General features: G+C 49.8%; 1 pseudogene; it reads left to right on the top strand.

The window, feature by feature from the left end:
- The first annotated feature begins 578 nt into the window (after positions 1-578).
- LOC115932889 (PRAME family member 1-like) lies at positions 579-3,346 on the top strand (annotated as a pseudogene).
- The last annotated feature ends 3,346 nt before the right edge of the window (positions 3,347-6,692 follow it).

Here is a 6,692-nt window from a genome sequence, read left to right as displayed (position 1 = left end):
CTCAAGTGATCTGCCTGTTTTGGCCTCCCACAGTGCTGGGATTACAGATATGAGCCACAGCACCCGGTCAGTTTCTGGTTGAAATTTTTCAAAATAAAAAATAATGGCATTGACTTTAGGGAGTCCCTTTAGTGTTCCCCCAGCATGTTTATGGTGTAAGCTGAGAATGTAGGCTGTCTGGGGCCACAGGACACTCTCATTCTCATTGCTTTAGGGCGGTAAGTGACAAGAAAATTTTCCTCAAAGAGGTAGAGCTTGGCTTTCAGGATCCTCAGTGACACTTTCCAGTGGTACTGGGATTCAGTGGAGCCATGGATGAAAATTAATGGGCCAGTGGTCTCTTTGACCCCTCCCTCCTTGGTGTTTGGAAGACATTCTTCCTGGTACCAGCAGAAGCAGAAATATCGATTTGTGGCCACCAAGTGCAGAGTGGAATTGGGGTAAAGTGGTAATTTTTCTACCTGTACCAGAGCAATGCTATTGGCCTTAGGAGAAGATGAGGTGATTGTGTTTGGCCTGAAAGTGATGCCTTTTCTCTGGATTTGTCTTCTAGAATTTTTCCTTACAGATTCATCAGGATGAGCATCCAGGCCCCACCCAGACTCCTGGAGCTGGCGGGGCAGAGTCTGCTGAGAGACAAGCCCTTGGCCATCTCTGCCCTGGAGGAGATGCCCAGGGAGCTCTACCTCCCACTCTTCCTGGAGGCCTTCAGCAGGAGACACTTCCAGACTCTGACGGTGATGGTGCAGGACTGGCCCTTCACCCGCCTCCCTCTGGGATCGCTGATGAAGACGCTTCATCTGGAGACCTTAAAAGCATTGCTGGAAGGGCTTCACATGCTGCTTACACAGAAGGATCGCCCCAGGTGAGGTGACCCAGGAAGGCTGGTAGATGGGGCTCAGGTGTCCAGGGAAAGAACAGCAGGGTCAGGCAAAGAAGTAGCCCAAGGATGGCCCAGTGTCTTCTGGTGGTGCTGGTGACGAAGCTCAGGGATGCCTTGGCCATTGCCCAGATCCTCAGGGAAAGAACTGCCCACAATATAGGGTCCACTGTGGGAACAGAAACTTGCCTATTCCCAGTGTAAGGTAAACGGAATAGAAGTGGGGACCAGTCAGAATTGAAAGAGAAAAGGGACCAAGAAAACTCAGAGAGAACAGGGAGCACCGAGGACAGGAGCAGCTGATTTATTGGATGAGAATGAAAGCAAAGGTCAGGGATTTGTCCTTCTAAATTCTGAGCCTCTGCCTTACTTTACCCACAGGAGGTGGAAACTTCAAGTGCTGGATTTGCGGGATGTTGATGAGAATTTCTGGGCCATATGGTCTGAATCCAGGGCCCTGTCCTACTCCCCAGAGGCCATGAGTAAGAGGCAGGCAGCAGAGGACTGTCCAAGGATGGGAGAGCACCAGCCCTTGAAGGTGTTCATAGACATCTGCCTCAAGGAAATACCCCAGGATGAATGCCTGACATACCTCTTCTGGTGGGTTTACCAAAGGAGAGGTTTAGTACACCTGTGCTGTAGTAAGTTGGTGAATTATCTAACGTCGGTTGAATATCTCAGAAGATCATTGAAAATAATCCACCTGAATAGTATTCAGGAGCTGGAAATTTGCTATGTGTCCTGGCCACATCTGATAAGAAAGCTTCATTGTTACCTGAAGGAGATGAAGAATCTTCGCAAACTCATTTTTCTCCAGGTGCCATCCTTACACGTCAATTACCATGAGGAATGCTCAGTCGCCAAAACCAGCTCTATGTTCCTGAGGCTGAAACACCTCCAGCTGCTTAAAATGAATATGGTCACCTTCCACAGAGGGCACCTGGGACAGCTGATCAGGTGAGAAAGGATCGTGCCCTTTCTCTGCAGACCACAGCGCAGCCTTTTTTTTTGTTACAGCAAACACTAGAAGACGTGTACTGTGTGCCAGCCAGTGGCGATGGCACAGTGCAGGGGACACCAGAATGTCAACACATTGTCCCGTTCAGTGCTCCATGTCCTGGAGTGGCTATCACAGGATCACTTCAATAAAGGCAGAGGGGTAACCTAGGGTAGAGGCTAGAGAGGGACATCATGTACAAGGTACTTAGTGGGCGTTTTGTCTCTACTGCATGTGCACGTGTGAATTTCTTGTTACAAAGTGTGTTTCAAGTTGATATGATGTAAAAGAGGTAACAGAAGAGGGTATGAAAGGAGGGACAGTGCATCAAACTTGTGCATTTCACAGTAGAAGCTCTGTCCTCACCAGCTTAGTGATCATGAATGATCCTGTCTCTGATTCCCTGTCTGTTGAAGGTTGTTTTGAACTCCAGGAAAGTCAATTGACATGGGACATGCATGCTTCTGGGATGGAGGGTGAAGGAGTAGGAGTGAGAGTGGTAAAAAGTGACAGTTGGTTTGCAGATGCAGGCAGGCCAGGGAGCCCCTGCCAGCAGGTAGCCCCAGCTAATGTCCCTAGACCTTGCTGAGTTGAGTTCTTTGTGCACATCTCCCACTGGGTACCTGTGGCCCAGAGATGAAGTTTTCTGCTAAAAGATGAAGACAAAAGGCTTTAGAGATTTTGTGGCCTTGACCCAATCACACAAGAAATGGTGAAAGGGCTGAGGCTAAAATGGGACAGCCCCTGAATGATCAGGTTCCTCAACATGCAGCAACTTGCATGAGGACCATCATCAGATGGTGGGAACAAACTTGTGTTTGGTTGAAGCAGGTATTTTCCTTGAGGTTATTCCCCACTACCTTCATCTAACTGGTACCATTGCCCAGAACTAACTTCTTGATCTCCACAGGTGCCTCTAGAACCCCTTGGAGAACTTGGAATTAACTTGTGGCTACCTATTGGAAGAGGACTTGAAGTGTCTCTACCAGTACCCAAGCCTCGCTTACCCAAAGCATCTGAATCTCAGCTACATGCTGCAGTTCTGTATCAGTCTTGAACCCCTCGGAGCTCTGCTGGAGAAAGTTTCTGCCACTCTTGAGACCCTCATCTTGGAGGGCTGTCAGATCCACTACTCCCAACTCAGTGCCATCCTGCCTGGCCTGAGCCACCGCTCCCAGCTCACCACCTTCTACTTTGGCAGAAATTGCATGTCTATGGAAGCCCTGAAGGACCTGTTGCGCCACACCAGTGGGCTGAGCAAGTTAAGCCTGGAGACGTATCCTGCCCCTGAGGAGAGTTTGAATTCCTTGGTTCATGTCGATTGGGAGATCTTCACCCCACTTCAGGCTGAGCTGATGTGTACACTGAGGGAAGTCAGGCAGCCCAAGAGGATCTTCATTGGCCCCGCCCCCTGCCCTTCCTGTGGCTCATCACTGTCTGAGGAACTGGAGCTCCATCTTTGCTGCTAGGGAAGGCGTGCCTAGCGGGGTAGAGAAATCCAAAGTTCTCTTCTAGGCCCTTGGACACTAAAATCTAGTATGTAGGTGCAAGTTATTTTCCTCTTTTCTTATTTCCTTTTTTAATAATTCCAATATTTTTATTACAAAAAAATTGAGATAGTGTTTCACTATGTTGCCCCAGCAGGTCTCAAACTGCTGGTCGCATGGGATTCTCCTGCCTCGGCCTCCTAAAGTGCTGGGATTACAGGCATGAGCGACCGTGCCCAGGCCACATGTGCAACTTAAAGGAAGCACAGAGCTCTGTTTCAGACAGGTGCTCAGTGCGAGGGAAAAAATCCTAAGAGCAGGGGGCAAGACTTGAGGAAAATATTGAGGTGGAGTCAATGAGACCTACAGAGTCAGAAAGAAACTAAAATTCTTCAGTGATGAGAATGTTATCCCTGCAAGGATGATTACCAAGAAATATCAGAAATAGAGAACCTCAATGAAAACTTTCTGGTGTCCTCTATAATTGATTTACTTGTTTTAGGGATTTATACATCAGAAATAGAGAACCTCAATGAAAACTTTCTGGTGTCCTCTGTAATTGATTTACTTGTTTTAGGGATTTATACATCAGAAATAGAGAACCTCAATGAAAACTTTCTGGTGTCCTCTGTAATTGATTTACTTGTTTTAGGGATTTGTACATCAGAAATAGAGAACCTCAATGAAAACTTTCTGGTGTCCTCTGTAATTGATTTACTTGTTTTAGGGATTTATACATCAGAAATCTCTAGTTACTGAGTTACTGATGGAAAAATAATGAGGCACTAATTTGTCTGTGATTGAGGTTCAGCTGTGGAACATCATAGCAGCCAAATAAAATTAGACCATTTTGAGTAATTCCCACCCATTCTTGTTCTTTTATTTCATTTTTTTTTTTTTATTTTTGGAGACAAAAATATTGCTTTGTCATTCAGGCTGGAGTGTAGTGGTGCAGTCTGGGATCACTGGAATCCTTTCCTTCGGGGCTCAAGTGATTCTCGTGCCTCAACCACTCAAGTAGCTGGGAGTACAGGCACGTGCCACCAAGCCTGCTAATTTTTGTATTTTTAGTAGAGACGGGGTTTTGCCATGTTGACCAGGCTGGTCTTGAATTCCTGGCTTTGAGTGATCCGCCGACCTTGGCCTCCCAAAGTGCTGGGATTACAGGTGTGCGAATGGTCTGCACCCATCCTTTACTTCTCTTTATTCATCTGTTTTTTCATACTTTTTCGACTGTGGGGAGCAGCTCGGTCGGGCACAAAGGCACAGGCAGAAAGGGGCCATGAGGAGAAGATGGGCTTGGGGTGGTGCCGTGCTTGCACATGAAGTGTGGTTGTCAGGTTCCAAAGGCAGAGCTGGGGCCATGCTCCAGGGCCCTGAGTTGGGAAGCAGAAATGGCACCAAGGTCAATGACCTGGCCAGCTATGCATCAACTGTGTGCCCACCCTGCTAACAGTATCAAGTTCCTAGGTCTAAAAAGGAGTTCTGTGTGAATCTTCCTGAGGCTGCATTTCCAAGATCTGCCCCCAAGAGGGGTGAGCACAGAGCCTGATGCTTCCGATTGCTGGGCCTGTGGACCATGATCCACTCCTAAAGGCACCACCTCTTGGCTGGGTTGTCAGCCAGGCCTGTGCCCCATGTCCCTGAGGCAGCCAACTGTGCCACCCATACCCTCTCATGGCTAAATGGGACTTGCCCCTAGGTCCGCAGTCTCCACCACAGCCTCGACCTCACTCCCCACTTTGTGCTGTTAGCCTGCAAACTCCTGGATCAGAGCGCAGTTGGGGCTCATTAAACCAGACCCAGGAGCTTCAGATTTGTTTCTGTGGGGTTGACCAGAGCTGCTGTGAACCTGCATCTCACCTGTCGCCTCTGCACGGAAACAGAGAGAGGGCAAAGCTGAGGCTGTGCACACTTTGGAGCTGATGGGATCCTGGGACAAGAGGGAGTCCTGGTCCTCCCAAGTTGGCAGGACGGTAGCTCCAAAGGCACAACTGAAGCTGCCCAGGTTGCAGTTACCAAACAAGGTCCCCCAGTGCTCTCGAGGGCCCAGGAGGTCCCCCCTTCCCCATTCTATTGCTCAATAAAGGTCCTATTTATCTTGCTCACTCTCCACTTGTCTGCATATTTCATTCTTCCTGGTTGCAGGACAAGACCCGCCTAATGGTGGGGCTAAAAGCAGTAACACAAACAAAGCTGAAACACGCCCCTTGCTCACCACGTTGTAGGTGAAGAGAAAAAGAGAAGAGCTACTACTCTTTTCAGGAGCCCAGACGTGGGAGCTTCCTGAGCCAGGGCTGTGATTCCCTTTTTGTGGTTCTGCAGTTCCCAGCACTTCCAAGAAGGCCCATAATGGCAGTTAATGCTAGAAAGGGGAGGTAGAGGAACCTGTGGAAGGAAAAAAAATGGTGGGGCTGAGATGGAGGGCCTGGGTCCACCCACGGACGAAAGTACCTTCCTAGCAGACCCTGCACTGGGCCCTGGGGATCCTGGCATCCCTGGTTCACACCCACGCTGCGTATCGCACCTATGGGGGGCACCCCAAAGCTTCAAGCAAGCCTAGAAAGGAAGACAAGGCTTGAAAGGGGAGGTAGAGGCACCTGTGGAGGAAAAAAATGGGCACAGTAAAGGAGGGGTGCTTGGGTCCCCCCACAGAAGAATGTGCCTTCCCAGCAGCCCCTACGGAGTCCCCAGGATTTCTGGCATCCCTGGATCACACCCACATTGCCTGTCATGGTGGTGGGGGCACCCGGAAGGGGCAAGAAAGCCCAGAAGGGAAGATAAGGTTTGAAAGGGGAGGTAGAGGCACCTGTGGAAGGAAAAAAATGGCGCAGTCGAGAAGGGGGGCCTGGGTCAACCCACGGATGAAAGTGCCTTCCTAGCAGACCCTGCACAGGGCCCGGGGGATCCTGGCATCCCTGGTTCACACCCACAGTGCGTGTTGCACCTGCGGGAGGCACCCCAAAGCATCAAGAAGGCCCAGAATGGAAGAGAAGGCTTGAAGCTTAAGGTAGAAGCACCTGTGGAAGGAATAAAAAACGGCACGGCAGAGGAGGTGGGCATGGGTCCCCCCATGGATGAAAGTGACTTCCCAGCAGCTCCTGAGCTTGGTCCTGGGGATACTGGTGTCCCTGGTTCGCCCCAACGATGCCTGTCTCTCCCACTAGGGGGAAACCCAAAGCAGCAACAGGCACCAGTGGAAGGTAAAAAATACGTGCAGCAGAGGAGGGGGGCCTGTGTCCCCACATGGACTAAAGTGCCTTCCCAGCAGCACTTGCACAGGGCTCCAGGGTTAGTTCCATCCCTGATTCACACCCAAGGTGCATGT

The sequence above is a fragment of the Gorilla gorilla genome, chromosome 1, assembly GCF_029281585.2.
Source record: "Gorilla gorilla gorilla isolate KB3781 chromosome 1, NHGRI_mGorGor1-v2.1_pri, whole genome shotgun sequence".
NCBI lineage: Eukaryota > Metazoa > Chordata > Mammalia > Primates > Hominidae > Gorilla > Gorilla gorilla.
The sequence above is the reverse complement of the archived record's forward strand: the minus strand, read 5'-3'. Positions and strand labels throughout refer to the sequence as shown.